The 19940-nt window shown below is 35.3% G+C and overlaps 1 protein-coding gene across 10 annotated transcripts in view; it reads right to left on the minus strand.

Moving 5' to 3' along the window:
• The window catches only part of Cirl (Calcium-independent receptor for alpha-latrotoxin), a 288078-nt gene that overhangs the window by 166138 nt on the left and 102000 nt on the right, over positions 1–19940 (minus strand). Inside the window, exon 2 of one of the 10 annotated variants that reach the window (XM_053763248.1) lies at positions 5034–5062. The exons of the other annotated variants lie outside the window; for them this stretch is intronic. The gene's annotated coding sequence lies outside the window, so the exon portion shown is untranslated. The remainder of the gene's footprint in view (positions 1–5033; positions 5063–19940) is intronic. 10 annotated transcript variants of the gene reach the window in all.

Genomic DNA, 19940 nt, shown 5'->3' on the forward strand with positions numbered 1-19940 from the left:
TAGGACCTGAATGATTTGCATTAATATTTAAATATTTAATACAAATTTGTGATGTAGATCAGTTTACATTAAATATTCAGAATGACATTAAATAATCATAATTCATAATTCAGGCTCATTTTTAAATGTCTCGCCCGCCTGTGATCACACGGTCCCAGGTTCGAATCATACTCGTGCCACATGATTTTGTACACTAATCTGACTCATGTATAGTATTCATTGCCCACTTGCTTCCGGTGAAGGAAAACATCGTGAAGAAACCTAGGCACACTAGGTTAATTATTAAATTATTTACTTGTGTATGACCTTCAAGTTTCGCAACCTTACTCTGTCTGTTACCCCTTGAAGTTTAAAGACGTAATGACTAAAATCGAAATTGCTGAGAAAAACAAAATTATAGATAGATATACCTCCCAGACTTCTACAACCCCTGATTGATGTCTCCAATCAACCGATGGCCAAATAAACAAATTTAAATACGCGTGGCAACCCTACACGCCGTGCAATTTGGTGCCAAATTCACTCGACATCAAAGGCCGCTGCCCTGTCGTTTTAGGGTTGCCAGTTTATTGATTTGGTCTTTTATTTATTGATTGACTGTACACACTGTTCTGTGAACTCAGCACAATGTAACGTATCGTAATTGTAGTAAGTTCATTTGTTTCGATTTATATATGATAGATATATGTGCTAATCGAAGTAAATATATCTTTCCAATACAGAACACTTTGAGAAGGTTTCCAGCAATTAATTGGCATTGGCATGGCAGAATGTGGCAGCAATTAATTCATACAGATAATGAATCACGTCTTAATCTCTCATGTGGGCTTATTATATTGAGAATTTAATTTAAGTCGAAAACGATACGATTTACATTCCTTATGTAAATATCACAGGTACATTCACACTTACATACTAATATTATAAATGCGAAAAACTATCACGCTTTCACGGCTAAACCACTGGACCAATTTGATGATATAATATAGTTGGATTAGATATATTTGATGACCCGAGGTCAAGCATGAACCACTGCGGGCGGAGCTGCGGACAATTTATTATCGATGACATATAAAGTACTAGCTGCGCCCGGAGCTTTGCTCCCGTGGGAATTTCGGGATAAAAAGTACCCTATGCGTTATTCCAGGTTATATTCTACATGTGTACCAAATATCATGACAATCCGTCCAGTAGATTTCGCGTGAGAGAATAACAAAGATACACACATATCCTTACAAACTTTCGCATTTATAATATTAAGTAGGATTAGTCTAGTAGTACACACGTAGTTAAATTCCTTCGCATTTTAATGGTGTGGTTGGTAATTTTGTGCCAATTTCGCAGCCGTGGACATCAAAGGACGTCGCCTAGATGGGGTTGTTTATCGATTATAGAGTTATGCTCTAATGAACCTTTTGCGCAGGTTAATAATAGCCATCTGGTTGTAAGCCTAAGCGTGAGATTCCGCCCTGGAATAGGACCACTCTATCTCCTCCCATGGGTGTTTTACAAGGTGACTAAAGAACATGGCGGATAAGCAATAGCCATGGCGGATAAGCAATAGCATTCCCAAGGCAGGCGAACGGTTACAAAATCACAGCTAGAACTTCAAAATTTCAATGTTTTCACACTGCCCCGAATTCGAGCGAGACACAGGAATATGATTGAGAGAGGTGATATGCCAAAGATACAACCAGATTTTTGCAAAAGATGCAAAGTGGCCATTCAATCCATTAATCGGGGATTGAACTCAATAGAAAGACTTCTTAGATGAGATTGAAGAAGAAAATAATCCTATTATATCTATCTACTTATTGAAGAAGAAAATCATTTTTCTAGTTTGTGAGCTTTCTATTCTTAGTTTTGATATTTAAAACTACGAGACACACTAGCCCTTTTTTCTGTGACTTTGAAAAGCAGTAAAAATTTTAAAATCTTTGGTCTTGTATGTTTGTTTATAAATATCACATGTGAGCTAGCTAGCTATTAAAAAGGGTCTTTGTTGTTTTATTTTCGGTTCAATCGTATGTACAGTCAGGAGCAAATGTGTTTAGATATAAAAATAAAGCTTTTGTTCTTTTATGGCGATAGAGATTAATGTGTGCGTAATCAAAACCAGTGGTCTATTGTTTGGATCTGGGTTTAGTACATTAGGATTTGTTTATGTCGAAATACGTAATAATAAATTATGTTTCACCTGTATCATCATTATGTATTTTAGAGTGCTATAAACTTTAAACAAATATTATATATAAACAAATAACTTACTTTTGATTCTGACTGTCATATTTTAATTAACTCCATTCGCTTTTAAAAATATATTTTCCATCCTCTTACAACGTGCGTTGCGAAGTACTTTGAAATAATTGGCGTCCAACTTACACGGAACAAAATAAACACTTCTGTTATCGACAGTACGGGGACATCGCTCTCGCTGTCTCGTTTAAATTGGCCGCGACAACGTCCTGGGACACATGATCTACCAACTTAAAATAATATTTAAAATAAAACATTCCTATTATAATGAACCTTATTACACAGTGTTAAGTTTGAAGAAAAAAATGGTTACTGCAACAGTACTTTGGCCTATCGGGACAAAAAGATTGACATATGGTGATTTTTTTTTCGTTGTCAATCTGGATGCAACAGACTATATTTTGCCCTGTGTAATGAGGGGGCAAAAAGAAACGAATTGTTTTGTTCTGTGATTTTAGTTTCAAAGCAATTATTTAAACGTCTTTAAATTATTGCAGTAATTTATTCAAAAAGACAAAAATACTTTTAGAATCGTTTTAGGCGCTGTTTTGACTTTGAATCTTGTCTATAAAAACTCCTAACACGTGGTATTGTAGATTTTCCGTAAAGTGACAATGGTTGTATTAAATAAGAAAGGTTTGCACTAAATTTTATTTAAAAAAGGCAGAGTAAAATAAGTTTATAAATTCAATACTTTTCTTTCCGAAAATATAAATTTTCTCTATTATAAATGCTTCCTAGCTAATTTGGTCATCAAATTGAATTATGTTCGCCCTCACATAGAGATTAATATAAATTATAGAAATACCGTAAAAACTGTGCGGGTATGACTAATTGATACGATAACTTTATTAGCATAACGAGCCGTTTTATTTAACACTAGCGGCCCGTCCCGACTTCGCTCGGGTAAAAACATATTAATTTTTACATCTATACCTTCCTCAGGAACCACACGAGAAATTGGTGAAAACCGTATGAAAATCCGTGCGCTAGTTTTTGAGTTTATCGTGAACAGATAGACAGACGCGGCAGTGGACTTTGTTTTATAATATAGATGTAAGAACTAATGATCATGGCATTTGATTAGAGGCGACCTATACGTGTTTAGTCCACATATCTTTGCTTGACAAGTTGACATGCACGATCTGTTTTATATTTTCCATCATTGTACAAAATATTCAACTTTCTTTGAGACAATTTCAGGATGACGATAACGATGCAAAATATTCATGACTAGATGATGCCCGAGTTTCGATCCTGTGGGAATTTTGAGATAAAATATAGCCTATAGCAATCTTGGATAATGTACCTTAATAGTGAAAGAATTTTTAAAATCGGTTCGGTAGTTTCAGAGATTACCCGCCTCGAACATACAAACTCAAAAACGCTTACCTCTTTATAATAATAGTATAGATAATACAAATCCATTAAACTGATTAACTGTACCTATTATTATCTCGTTTGTATATATAGCTAAGTTTATTTGTAAAATCCTGAAATAAAGCTAGATACTTTTATAGAAGTTATGAAATTTATTGTTAAAATCTGTTACTAATTATAGGGAGACATACCTACACTTATTAATTGATTACTTGAGTCATGTAAAGTATTAAAGATAAACCATAGTATTTTCAGAAGGGAAAATTCGACGTAAAAGCATGTGTCAGTATGTCTGTTAATTTTGAGCTTGATTTGATTGCTCTAATCTTAATATTTGATTAGCCTAAGTTAAACCTAAGTAAACTTGAGTCTAATTAAAACCTTTTAGCTAGAATCTTCGTCGAATAATTTAATCAAATATCATGTAACTGTGATGTAAATGACATTACATCTGTGTAAAAAAATACCTCTCACTGGATTGAGAAAAAAATTCTTAACATCCTTCTGATAAGGCAAACATGAAAAACCTTAGTCTTAAATTGATGTTTGATGTTTTCCAAGATAATTTAAATGTGTTTTCGTTTGTTTTATTATTTTCTTTTTATTCACCAAATTATGATATGGTAGCTAATTTCATTTGTAATGAAAATGTACTCGTATCAAGTCGAACAAAATCAAATACAAAATGGTAAAAATATTATTTAACGAGATGAAACATCATCTGGGTTATTTAAGGTAATTTCAGCTTCGAACTATCTAAAACACAATTTTCCAATGTAGGTATTTACACAGTATGTGAATAAAATCAATTTCCCGCTGCTTTTATGTGCCATTTTCAATTTCAATATGGCGGCCGGTGTCAATTTCGTACACAAATTAAAACGAACTCGGAAATGGAAACATTTCACGATGTCAAAGGACAAGACAGACTGACAGGTGCGAAATTAAATTTATTATATTAAATTAATAAGGACAAAGATTGGCGGGAGTCAATTGTTCGTTGTTTATTAATATTTGAATGGCTTTGAAGGATATTAGCTGATGGAAGGCGCCATTTTGAATTTTGAAGATCAAACGGCGTGCGGGCTTTCTAAATCTATGAAACGGCCAGTTTTGTCTATACTTTGAAAATTACGATAAAAATTTAATATTTAATTATGAATATATATTGATAGAATAAGATAAGTTAGTAAAATTGCCTACTAAAATATGGAGACGAATTTAATTTGTTAAATCTTTTTCATTGTCAAATTGTCTAAAGTAAAAATTGGCGATTTTACTTTAGAACTTAAGTTCTTTTCTGTCTTTATTTGTGTTGAACGTTGTATGTATTCACTATTGGTGTACCTGAATAAATAAATAAATAAATCTTTGAAATTTGAGACTTAAAGACTTACTATTTCACTGTAACTGCAACTATTTATACCTGAAAATATAAAATAACTTATTATTATCCCAAATTTTATTTAAGAAAATAGATAATATATATTAATTAGATCGCCAAACTCGCCAATACCAGGGTGTATGTCTGTCTAGTAAACTTGTAGGTTGCCCATCTTAACGTTAATATTATACTTATTAAAATATGGTTAATATTAGACACAATGGCGTACTTTGCGGTTTTCTGCGCAAGTTAATGTTAACGTCGAAGTTAACTGCTGCAACTCACTCGAAATGTTTTTAAAATTATTAATATAAAGTACTTTTGACTTAGTTACCATCTAAATCGCAAAGGGGAAAAATGACATTCACGCGAATGAAACTGCGGGCATAAGCTAGTAAGAAACAAAGCCTAAACCGTATAATATTGGAATATATACAGTGGAAGATATTCCGAATAGAGGCGTGTCCGGCAACTTCCTGCGAATGATGGATTCATCCTAACTTCGTGAGCTACGTGATTCGGCCCAAATTACAGAGAGGATAGAACTGAAATTGCAAACATTCGAGACTAAATACTATGGAGATTGGTTAGCTGCCATCACATCAATTGAATTTATATCATGCCAGTATCAATCTCCAATAACTCTAATACGAAAGCGCACTCGCCCATTCGCGGCAATCTATGACCTAGCAGGTAAACTCCAGGAGTGTCGTGGCAACTGATATGGCTACGTCTTGTGTAATGTGTAAATACCTATATAAGCCTTTTCCTCCTGGTTCTGGAAGAAGGGACAAAGGATTGAGACCGTCTTTCGTCTGAGCGTCAGAATTTGAGTGATTTGATTTCCCGCTTGCATTCACAATTATAGAGCGTAGGAGACAAGTTTCCGCTATCCTTATTTTTTCCCTCCACTTTGACATTGGCAAGCCTATCATTGAACTTGCACATGGGCTTGTGACTTCTTATGTTGTAACTTCTCCAGGACCAGGACAGGAAATGGCATAGACAGACATTTGCTTCCTACGAAATTTGCGGATGTAATAGTATATAACTGTAAACGAAAACATAGCGCCAAGCACAGACAAACACATCAATACCAAACTCGGATGAACATACAACAGTAGATATTCGGAATACAGTAATGTGAGGTAACTTCCTGCGATCCATCATTGCAACGGTTCCTGAGCGAAATTGCCGGGGGCGGGGGGAGAGGTAGGGTTGCCATTAATCAAATTTATTGTATCGATGAATTAAAATTGGAATTAATTCTGTATATGTATATCTCCCTATCTTTTCTAGCGATGTCCCGGTTGCTGCCTCCGTAAAGCGTCGGAGCCCAGGGTCCACTTTCCTACTTTTTCTTCTCCACTTCGCACGACCTTCGGCATCTTTAGTAGTCATACCATTGGCACCAATATCCTCCGTAATAATTTAGTATTTAGCTTATACACCTAACTGATGATTAGTTCCCGATCCGTTCGGAAAATTCGTTCCTATACCTAGTTTATATTATAATGTATTGTATTTTTGGAGATTAAGTTCTGTATGTAAAATTTTAGCCGTGTTCATACTTCTTTTTCATAAGCATCTCTTGTTTTTAGAGGACCTATAATTTTGGATTTTTGTTACTCCATCACGTGCAATGTACAGTTTATAGAATATTAATTACGTTACACGGATAGAGTAAAGGATAATTTCTCCTAAAGCTAAGGCTATATGGGACAGCTAGTCACGGGCTAAAAATAAACCAAATCAATTACCCGAATCGAATACCTACGCATTCGTGGAAAATTGAAGTGCTACCATAGACAGATGGTTTTTCAAATATTTGCTTTTCGTTTGAGCTGAAGTGGCAACCCTACATACACTATCTACAGTCGGGTAGGGTTTGTTTTCGCAAAATGCTGTGTAGTTTTAAATGTGCTGGTTCGCCATAATCTGCTTAATATTGAATTAATTATTTCACCGCCACCATACTAAGGGATTTTCGGTAAATAGTAAATATTCCATTAAGGTCGGCAGCCGAACCGGCGACGTATGGTATACTATTCTGAGATAGATATAAAAAAAACAGTTTTATTCTCTTGCTCCATCTAACCTTAAATCTATTCTTGCTCGTGTATCGTACCCTTGAATAATATTTTGTGATGAATAAGACTTGGGCACTCCTGATAAGCCAAGACCTAGATGGCGAGATGAACAGATTCCGCAAAAATCTGGACAACTTCAACGCAGGGTCGCACCAATTGGAAAGAATGGATGGAGGCCTTCGCCCAGCAGAGATTACTAATAGATTTTATTAGAGCCATCAGGTGTCCCACCACCAGACCTTTTTATAATATTAGTATATTATAAAGAGGTAAGCGTTTGTGAGTTTGAGCGAATTTGTGAGGCGGGTAAACTCCGAAACTACCGATTCGATTTCAAAACTTCCTTCACCATTAGAAAGGTATATAGGATCCATGATTGCTATAGGCTATATTTTATCTCAAAATTCCTACGGGAGCGAAGCCCCGGGTAACATCTAGTAATGAATAAGATGGATGGAAAAGACCAGGGATATATGGAAAGAGAGTGGGGAGGCTATTGACATATTGCAGAGCTATAAAAAAATTAATAAGACATATTATCGATACTCGTAAAGCGTGAGAATAGAAAATATTAGAAATATCATTTAGCTATTATATTGTATGGGGTCTAATTCTCGACACAAAGACTCGTTACTTGGCAGTTTTCGATCGACAAAAGATTATTAGCTTCATGTTAAGGTGAAGTTCTATGCTAGTCCAGGCGCGATGGTGCAACAAATAGGGAAAATATTCCCGGGCGATTGGGCATTGACATTGTTTTCTATTTGCTTACGACATCTTTCACGTATAAATTGCAAATGATATCGTTTTTGATTCAATTCGATTTCCTCTTTTATAGAAATTGGGGATAAAAACGAGTTAAAAAGCCTGTATAGTTGCATACAAAATAATATAATCAGATGAACATCCCCTTAAGATGATGCGTTACAATTATCGTAATATCTAACAATCATTAAGTCTAAAATGATTTTAATGTAATTAGACATCATTATATTCTAAGTTATTAGTATAAATGTTACATTTGATATTCATTTGTAATTTCATATGTAATAAGGTTAAATTATTCTATAATTGCCTTTGAATCTCTCAAATGGTCACCAGCACATCAACCTACTCAAATTCATTGCAAACTCATCGCTATTACCGTGCCATAGAATATCATGCAGGATAACTTGATGTACAAGATGTGTTGGATTTTATTCTTTGATATAATTATTATTTTTTATTTATTTATTTTATTTATTATCATCATATCATCTTACTACTATCTTTACATGACCGCTACAGTAAAAAAGCGATATTGTAGCTTAAATATTACATGCTGTAACATAATCCCTCTAACATTATAAATAAGAAAGTTGATGAGAATGTGTGTGTGTATGTTTGTTAGTCTTTCACGCGAAATCTACTGGACTGATTGTTATGAAATTTGGTACACAGGTGGAATATAACCTAGATTGACACATAGTCACATAGGGTTCTTTTTATCCCGAAATTCCTACGGGATGAGCATTTTATAGCACATTTTTGTGACACACGCCCTAAAGGGCTAAGGTCCAGCAAAAATATAATTCTGTCTATACTCACTGTAGTCTAACTCGGACAGATGCCGACGCGAATGAACATTGCTTAATTTCTATGAGAGCTTTCATTTACCGCAACGAAAAACCAGCAATGTATACCGAATCCGCTAAAGTTGGGAGTGTATCGCGATAATGTATAACCGGCATAATAATACTGTTCATTTGTCTGTTTCTGCTAATGTGTCCCGCACTTAACTCGAGCAAGGATATATATTTGAGCCCGGGACTGAGATAATGCATGTAAAAGTTATTTTTCCCGAGGGTCGAAAAATAATAAGCCTTCTTCGGCCTTTGCCATTAGTGACATAATGTCTGACAACTAAATGTTAAAGGCCATGCGGAGTCGGGAAGAAATAAAGTGTGGTCAAGTGCGAGTTGCGCTCGTGCTTCGTGGGTTCCGTAAAATCATCTTGATTCTATCAAGAAAATTGACGGATCGTAATGACAGCGCGGCCGCAGCCAGCGGTGCAAACGCTCCGAGAACCACCGAGTATGAAAGAGATCTACAAGAAGACCTTAAGTGGCAGCGAACATGTGGCTAACTATAACCTCTATGAATACGGAATGTTGTTCATAAATGGGTAACACACTAGCATCACATATGATGTAGTTAATAATGATGTCCATCAGCTCTCAACCCTAACAGGTGCGAATAATCTACGTATCGGTATGACATGATACAGGAATAACGTGATAGGGTTGCCATCAGAAAGATTTTATTTTTTTCTCCTTAATAAAAGATATTTATTAAATGAAAAACTATGGACGCATGGTTATTATGTAATACTGACTGGTCAGATTTAGTGGATTTAGATAAATGTTGTATAAACAGATAAACCTACCGCCGAAGCTCACCTAAATTTCTAAGAGAGTATGGGATCCCGACACCCTACTACTATTCAAAATATATACGTACATGAGTTTTATTTCTGAATAGCCCAATATCTACTGGGCATTTATAACGAATAGGGTAATTCTGGACCGCTTCAGTAGAAATTTCGAAATGTCTAGACCCAAATATTACAGCTGAGCTATATTACCACACGGACACGTCGTATGGGAAAACAAACAAACAAACAAGCCTTCGATATTCGCAAGTCTCGTCTTAAGTAAGTAAGGAATAATGACTTAATTACCGTATTTATGTATCTTGAAATTGTCTGACAACTATGGATGCTGACGACCGTGCGAAGTGGAGACGAAGTAAGAAAGCGGAAACTCCGGCGTTCGTACGACGGACAAAAGGGGAAAATGACACACAGATAGAGAATCTTAATATAGACAATGTGTTGAACTATGAGTGGCAACCCTAGTTCAGGTCCCAGGTGGTGCGCCGAGGCACTTAGCATCCTCATTCGTGCCATGTATTATCGTCACATGCTTTAATAAAGGATAAAAACTGGAATGTAAGGGAAATTTGTTGATTACATTGTAATTTCTGAATATTTCAGACTGCCGCATAGTATTATCTATTAACTGCGGCTTCGCTCACAGCAAAAAAGAATTTATGTAGCTACAAGGTCCCACTGTTGGGCAAAAAAGCCTCCCCTTTTTGTTTCCACTTCTACCTATCGCTGGTTATTGCGATACCTATCGAAGGTCGATAGTTCGTCAGAGCATCTTCAGTTTGCCTTGTGATCTCTTACAATTGGATCCCGCCTAAGTAGTCATTATTTTGGGCCATCTTTAAAAAAAAGTCTAGATTCGTAAAAGTTATTTTCATGAATTAACCTAATATTAAATCTAAACTTCTGTGACCTAGCTAGCCGAAGATTAGTTCCATACACCTAAGTAAAACAATCGAAGAACGGGTCTAGCCAAAATGTTAATAGATTTAGGTTTAGCCGAACTTATGCAGGCTAGAACTAGGTGAAGAACGTCTGCACCAAGGTCTAGCCATAACATATACATTAGATAGCTCTAACAGTAGTCATGTAGATTACATACATTATTTTATTTTGAGGAAATCCAGATAAATCACCTGTATACTAAAGACTTGAATATAAAAATCGCTTAGCTAATGGTAATTTGCGCTTGAACTCAGCTAATTAGTCGACTAATTTGTTGGTGAAACTAATACTGCGCTACTCGCTAATTAGTTTGGTTGTTACACACTTGGACGGTACAGATTATAAATTAACTTGACAGAGACCGGGATCCGGGGCGTTCTCTTTTGCGACAAATATGTTTTTTTTTACACTTTTCGTGGACTAATCAACGGTCTATCTATATTTTGACTTGTGGAAGTTGCGAAGGGTAAGACAGTCTTCCATCTCTAGGTCCGCCCTCGGTTTCGATTCCCAACATGGGCAAATATTCGTACTTGTGATCACAGATATTTGTTTGCGGTTTTGGGCGTGTCTATCGGATCGCTCTTATTGAACCTTTCCGAGTTTGTGTCTATGGAAACCCCGATACGAGCTTAGTGTTTAGTGTGTGCTGTTTGGCCCCCAGGTCTTGGATGTTTATCTATATATGTATATGTTATAAAATATAGTGTCCTTGAATTAGTATCCCATGATACAAGTCTCGAACTTACTTTGAGGCTATCTCAATATTAAATATATTTATTTACTTTTATACCAAAATTACCACGACAGCGCAGACACTTTGACAAATAGCTGCAGCTGTACTGTTTCAGAAATTCTGGCGGCAATTCGGCTGCTTTGCGGTGATATTGTTACTCGGTTTACATTTATGATAAAACGTTCAACATTACACATAATATGTATTTGTAACACAAATTCTGTAATGCGCCAAAATATATGGCGCCAGAAGCCAATTAATAAAGAAGAATTAGACCAAACCATATGAATGTCGTATAGTGACTAAGTTATAAAAAGCCTAGCCAGCTGATAAGCGACAACAGCATTACCAAACACGGTTGACGTCTGGCAATCGGCCGGTCGCAAAAGTGCTGTTATAAGTGCGCTTCGTTCGATGAATACTAATCTTATTACCATAAACAGTTATTTATGTAAATCCAACTTATTGAAAACCTGTGATCCTATATTTCAATTCTACATCACAATGATAACCATAGAATATTTTATAACACAATTGCAAGCCATCGCATTCAAATAAAGGCATTTCATATCCATTTATAAGAGCCATCACAAATATAGCTTTACAGAACAAAGACTACTTTATAAGAAAAGCATAAACAGACAGATTTACACTACGATTGTTCCCTTTTCGGTGGAGATGGTGTCAGGTGAATAGTTGTGAGAATATAGCATTTATCAAAGTAAATATACTGTCATATTATTATATTACCTCGTTTATGGACAGAGCATAGCACCTAGTAAGTCGACCGATCTGCATTAATCGTATAAGTATTTTATGGGATTAGCCCATACCACCTACAACTCTATAATACTCTATACTGATTCCACTTAATGTGGAGTCGGTAAAGCGTGTTTTTTCGAGCATGGCAGAAGGGACAACCAAAAACGTGCTGGTTTGATGTTGTCAAGGATATAATATGCGTGCATCTACTCGTATATCTTACTATTATTATATAGAGGTATAAGCGTTTGTGAGTTTGTGTGTTTGAGGCGGTTAATATCCGAAACTACCGAACTGATTTCAGAAATTTTTTCTCCATTAGAAAAGTACCTACATTATCCAAGATTGCTATAGGCCAAATTTTATCTCAATATTCCCACGGGAGCAAAGCCTCGGGTAACATCTAATATTCTATATATACAAATACTATATATTCTATACTAAAAGTTTGCATTTATACTTGAAAATAGCGGCCCGTCCCGGCTTCGCCCGGATTAAAAGATAATAAATTACACACCTAAACCTTCTTCACAAATCACACTATCTATTGGTGAAAACCGCATGAAAAATCGTGCAGCAATTATTGAGTTTATCGCGAACAATCAGACGTCGCAGAGGCCTTTGTTTTTTCATATGTAAAGATGTAAATTGGTGATTTTACTCACGCGCCATATAAATATTTGAATACTTCCGTGTTATAAGTTACCTGTAACAAATAAAATTTAATGAGTATTTTGTAAGTGTATATTTTATGTGTACACGCATATAATGCGAATTCCAGACAACAGCATTTCAAAGATTAAAAGTTGAGTTGCACCGTCAACTTTGACGTTAACATTAAACGCAAGTACTGTGGTCGGTGCAACCCACCCTAAAAGTGTGTTGCATCATGTATAACCGCTGACTTTGATACAGGACTTTGACAGGTTAAAGTTAACGTCAAATTTAACGGTGCAACCCATTCTAAGTTTCAAGTTCGCAATAACGGCACTTGAGCTTAACGATCTAGACATTTCATAAGAAACCTGCACCTAAGCCAGGCAGGCTATAATTAAGGTTAATTTATTGCCTTATAATCATCAATTTGCCCGTAAATTATCTGGCGGATTTTGGATTTAATCTTTTGATTAATAAAACGTGTTATTATTAATTTTAATTACATTGAAGTTAAGACTAACACCGTAGGTTTGTATTTTAACCTAATCCTTACATATTATAAAACAAAGTCTTCTACCACGTCTGTCTGTCTGTTTACGATAAACTCAAAAACTACTGCACAGATTTTCATGCGTCCCAATCGCCTAACAACCCAAACAAGTCACTGACCTGCTTAAGTTGGATGTACCCAGGAACTACCTATGGAGTAGGGACCCACACTGTTTAAATGAGTTTCTTTTAGCGTTTCATCTCAGCAGTGGTATGTTGCCTTTTGAGAAATACTACCAATTTAAATTTTGATTTTTTAAATTTTGTTTAAAATTTCTGAATAAATTGCTCTTGCATTAACTTTGACCTTAAATAACTTATTATTACACCAAATTCTATATTTTCGTCCTGCAAAAGTTTAAAATTTCATCTCAAAGTTAAAACGAAACCTCAATAACATTGAACACGAAGAAAATTCACATTATCCAAAATAACTTGCCAAAAGTTGGATACAACAAAACGATATTCAAAGATTCCGCTGCCCGGGCAAAGTTAGTGGAAGGTGGATGTGCGAATAAGTCTGAAAACCACCCATTGTCACCTGTGTTCTTTGCCAAAAGCATTTCTCGTGAATCTGCCGCAATACCTTGGGTTTTAGGGTTCTTTACGTGCAACGAATTTTTTTTTTAATACAGTCAAGTTTTATTTAAATTTTATTCAAACCTGACCTCGCTGTTATAGTAATAAGAGATTAGGTTGTTTGGCCGCGACTATACTTCGTTTGCTGACATTATTAAAAGAAAAATTAAGTAACAAATGTTAATATTTGTTTCGTTTTTGGCCATTTCGTTTTCCTTATAATTTACATACTTCCTAATTTGTTTTAAAAAAATCTTAAAAGAGACTCACACTGGGAAATTTCATTTCCATGCATAATTAAACATTTTATCATACTCATAATACTCTGTCATATGCGTCGATTGTATTAACTGTTGTAAACAATAAATATGTATATTTATTTGAGTGTTTATGATAAACAATTGATGTAGGAGTACTTAAAAATTTTTATAATAAATATATTTAGAGCAAATAGACATACACAAGAATGATCCAAAATTATTCTATTCCATATTCGAGAGTGAGAACATAAAGATCAACTGTGTTCCACTATTAATTGTATTCCACGGAACCCTAACATTTCTCGCTGGACTCGGACTTTTATTTTTATTTTCTTTCTAGTCGCGCACCAAGTTTCTTCTAGACACTTACAAATAGATGTTCAGTTGTAAAAGAAAGTGTAAATAGAGGGCCTTGTAAAAATTTTACGATGCATTTAACGGCACCGTGTTTAATTTTTACAGGTGACCATTTGCAACATTGTAGCGATCGAGCGAGCCGTGACAGAGAGACTTTTACATATTCTACTATATATATATATATATTCAGTGTGGATTGCTAGTATGGAAGTTTAGGTATAACAGCCATGCTCTATAATACAATGTTTTTCAATATATCAAGTAATTATACGTAATGATGGTATGATGGACTATGTGAATGAGAAATATTGTTTTTGTGATTAAAATAAAATCATACTTACTTCAACTTTTATTTATTTATAACTGAAAATAATTAAGTTATTTTTACTTTACGGTGTATTATGTTTATTCTTACTTTTAATTAAATTCAATTAAGCATATAAATTTTAATTAAGTTTATCGGTTAGGGTATAATATTAATATTTATTCCGGTCGCGTTAATGTTTATGCGAAAAAGGATAATGTACACTGTATCGTTTGGAATATACTTATAATAAAAAGAGAGATCACTAAAACGAGCGCGACAGCAGATGTCTCAAATAGAACAAGTTTGAAATTTATGTTTTAACGGTCACTTTTTATTGGCGCACTGTTTCACTGGAGAATTCATGTAATTTTAAACTTTTACCTGAATTAAGTATTCGCATGATTAATACCACGAGTGGTGGAGGGGGGGGAGCGGGGGGCTGAAACTTGAGCTATTACTTACAATGGCTCTTAAATTTCGCAATAAAACTTTCTTCGTTGTTGTTCGGTCGCTATTGTGTGGCTGATATTTTGACAGTGCGCAATCGCTGTTTGAGTTTTAAACTTTCGGAAGCCTCTTAATAAACCGCTTGATACGCGATCTTTAATAGAGGAGATATTTCGACGCGAGTATTATTTCTATTAAAATATTTTATGTCAATTGATAATTATAATTAATATTTATGTATACATTTTTTAAATGGACCATTGCCAAGCAGTGGGACTGATTAAGAAAGAGGCTTTGGATTTTTTTTAATCCGAAATCATTTTTCTTTGTCACAGTTCAGGCAACTAACAAAGGAAAGGTGTATAAGGCGATTGGTTGTATTCTGCTCATCTTGATAACTGGTGTTTAGTCAAGAATCCTCACAATATATTTGGTGAATAACATTAATATTGGACCAAAAATCAAAACACATAATGCAACCAGCCAGTACAATTATTCTCATCTCTTTTAACATCACACGTTTATGGAATCGATATTTCATTAATTAAATTTCGAACATTGTTTGAATATTCGAAGTGGCGATTCGACTGTAACATCGCATCAACAACCATGTTGTACAACCCTAGCGCGTCTTGCATTATTATCAGGGTTGTCAACCGCATGACATTATTGAAATTCTTGTTCGCGACACGAAAATATTTGGTAATTTCGCGCTTGTTTGTTAAAGTCGTTAATGGAATTAATTAATTGATAATATTTCGAATATTTTGCACGTGACACGTACGAGTGGTTTTCGTTAAGTCGGATTTTAAATTTAATATGTATACGGTTTGCCGTTGGAAGTTTAGGCAATTTGTTTTTAAAGGGTTTAGCCACAGAAAGTTGTTGAGGCATTTATATTGACAAAATCTATAAAGATCAAATTAAAAATTTTAACAAAAGCATTGTAATTTAAGTAGTTTTTTTCCTGTCACGTCTGTTGCGGACAGTCAATGAGATATAACAGAAATTATTATGTTGCATTCACGAGTTTGTAGACGCTACATTTTGGTGAAAATTTTACAACAACCGGGCCACCCGGTTAAGTACCGCTGGAAATGTGAGGTTGTGAATGTGAACTAACTCGTTTTACGTGCAGTATTTTCAAAGTTTCTTCCCAAAATTCTTCTATTTGGAAACAAATTGGGAAAATATCCCTATGTCTACGGAGCCTCACAGTAGAGTGAGAAACCAAAAAATGTCGGCATCAGTATCCGAGGCCGAAAAACACTTTAGAGAAAAGCAGATGTAGTTAAATAAAAATTAATACATAATAATAAGCATATTGATAAAGAAACTACCTTATTTAATAAGAAGAATAAACTGTTGGCCGTTTCAAAAGCCATTTCCCCACAAATTCGTAACAAGCAACTCTCCTGAAATAGTTATTAGCCATTTAATCCAACTGCCATGTCGAAATCCATTTCGGGTTTTTGTCAGCCCTGGTCCCCAGGGCTGGCAACTTCGACAATTTGGCGTGCAACTTCAGTGGCCGGCGCATAATGTATTTACCGGGACGAAATATTAATCCTGCCGTAACGAACCGGCTATAGTTGTACGGTTGCCGGACGGTTACCGTAGACTAGTGTGGTCAGACGTGTCAAATTTGATGTTATAAACAAGAATTATTTCAAATTACAACTATTTAATTTATATTGTTTGAAATGGGAATAGAAATGAGATTAAAATATGTACAAGCACTTACACTAAGCAAGTGAACATTCTATTTTTCCAGCCAATGGTTGGTGACTTGAGCTGTCCACGGGCCATATGGCCAGCAATTGGTCGGGCAGCCTCAGTAGGTATTTAATAAATATTCATTCGCTTGGTGTAAATGATGTCCTTAACAGGAAGCCGAAAGTAAACGATATTTATTTGACCAATGTGCGTGCATATTTGTAACACTAAAAATAGTTATCAGATTATGTGTTATCTCACGCCCCGTAATGGATAAGAAATGACACTGTGCCTGTGTCCACAAATTAACTTGTCTATTTTATTAAACTCAACGTGGAGTGCAGTGTGATATTAATTGCTAAAGTTCCTTTATGTTTTGACCACACACTAATGATGATAACGGACACTTTTACGAGCTTCAATTATGTATCTAGTTGTCTACCACTCCGAATCCGTCTCTCTCAAATCAAATCATTTATTCAGAAACTAGACCTTCACATGGACATTTTCACGTCATATTCTAAATAAAATTATATTTACCATTTCGGGACGACTACAGCTGACAAGAATACCGCAAACATGCCTAAATAAATCAATTTAAAAGGTTTTGGTTCCTAATCATAGTAAAAAAATGCCGCAAGAAACAGTGATGGGTCACAACATGACCGATCATTGGGCGACTTGCCCGGGTAACCGGAATGCACAAACACATGAGATTACCATTGGATCTAGATAAATGCAACCTTTACTCACATGTTTATATACAATTGCGTAATATTTTTTTAAAAACAATCATCTAATTACCCGATATTTTTCTGATAATAGTTGCATGATCATTTAGTTTTAATCGATCATTGTCTTTTACAGTTTTATCAAAACTTGATCAGTCTGCATGACAAGTTGGTTATTAAAATTAGTCGATCCATCATTATGGGCTAACAGTATTATTATTATTGTTATTAATCCTAGTTCTCTACTTAGGTAATATATAAAATAATTTATGCTGAGAAGCAAAATTTTGCAATTCGATGAATATTCTGCGGATATTTGTGACATGATCGACTTAACATAGGATTATCGTGACGTGATTGCCAAATTGCTTCAATTAATATATGTTTGCTTGTAACTTATGCTAATATAATAAAGTTGAGCATAATTTTTATATACTATTCCAGCTGTTAAATATGTACCGATTATTTACCGTGTTTCGTGTAGGATCCCGGCTACACTATCGGCAAACAGATGTCATAAGAGGGAAACTATTTCGTCGCCAGTTTCTCTATCATCTGTTTCTTGTGACATTCAGAGACCTAAAATGTGATACTTTGACTGGGATTTTAGGACTGACCGCCTGCCTGTTAATTATCTTTGGGGATGCTGTTGTTTGGGAGCTCTGTGAACGCTACTTAATTGTACAACCTGGAGTGGTCGTGTCCTAAGTTCCAAAAATATACATATTTTTCTTTGTCTGTCTTTATGTTTGTGTATGAATGAAATTTGATACGGGTTTACAGTTGTACAGCGGAAGGTCTCACTTAAAGTCTGGTATAGGTTTCATCGCGATACGTCGCTTTGAAACCGAGATATCGATGATAATATCAATATCGATAAATAAGTTATGAGAAGACGCACGAAATAAACAAAAAAATAAAAAAAAGTTTAGTAGTAAACCAACAACTGCGAAACTGTTTGACAAAAGCATTCAATACACGCGATCACATAACGTCGATTCTCAGTACTCTTGTGTGATGTGTTCAGTGTTCACATTGCACAATCAACTGTAATCTGATTACAAGACCACCCATTGTAATCATGACGCCGATAAGCATTCCTGTAAGTTATACTGAATATTTGTTAAGACGTGTCGAATGAAATTACGCGTAGTTCAGATGATGTGAGCACTAGAAGCACTAAAAGGAGACACAAAATAAAATCAAAATAAAATGTACTTAGATAAAAAATAATAAAACAATGAAAGTACAAGTGCAAAGTACATCATCATTCATTATTTAAACGCCCCCACGGCTGGGGCACTGGCCGTCCATAAGGATGGATAAGGAGTACGAGCCATGACCCACCACGCGGGCCCATTGCGGATTGACGTGTTTAAATAACTGCAACTGCGACCGGGACCAACGGCTTTACGTGCCTTCTAAAGCACGGAGGTGCTCAAAATTGTTATTGGTCCATCCAATGACCGACGATTGTGACAGTGACTTAACTTGGTTTAGTATACTTTATGAACTATTTAATGAGTTTCTCTTGGTATTTCTTCTCACCAGTGGTCGTTCCGAAATGCCAGTAATTTTTAGCTATTTTCCTCAAAAAAATAATTTAAAATTTGATGTGAAAAGACATGTATGTGAAGATATAATTTCGGAATAAACGCTTTAACTTTGACTTGGAACAGCTTGTGACCTTTCGATCGCAGACTTAGGCATTCTATTATTTATTACTGCTTAGTAAAGTTCTGTTGTATCAGACAGCTGTATCGACTTTGACGTTAATTCTAACCTGCGCAGAATAACGCATGGTATACACCATATAATCTAAACAGGGCGACGCGCAGGTAAGAGTTACCGTCAAAATCAACTCAACCTTAGTAGCTGTATCTTACTGGATTCTTAAGCTATCTTACTTAGTAGCTGTATCTTACGAGTTACCACAATATTATTTTACTCGCAGCTCGCATCGAACTATCTACAGTTCGGTCGGCAACTAGCCAAGTGTAAATCATCCATGTGGAATTATTTTGTTAAACGGCTGCCAAAAATGAAGCGTAATATTTTCAGGTTCATATTCAGGCATTGAAATCAGACTCTCTTAATAGACAGGGTGGCAATGGTATGATAATGTACTCTGTGGCACTGGAATAGGGAAGTTTTATTCTCAAGGCAAATTTTTTATCGTCATCAGAAATGTGATACGTGGGTTGACTTCATGCAGAAACCTAACGTGTTGACAATTGAACATTTTTACAACACTAGCGGTCCGCCCCGGCTACGTACGAGTGCATTTAATGGACATATAAACGTTACTCTTGAATAACTCAATCTATAAAAAAAAACATATCGAAATTCGTGTCGT

Source organism: Plodia interpunctella, chromosome 23 (assembly GCF_027563975.2).
Source record: "Plodia interpunctella isolate USDA-ARS_2022_Savannah chromosome 23, ilPloInte3.2, whole genome shotgun sequence".
NCBI classification, from domain to species: domain Eukaryota; kingdom Metazoa; phylum Arthropoda; class Insecta; order Lepidoptera; family Pyralidae; genus Plodia; species Plodia interpunctella.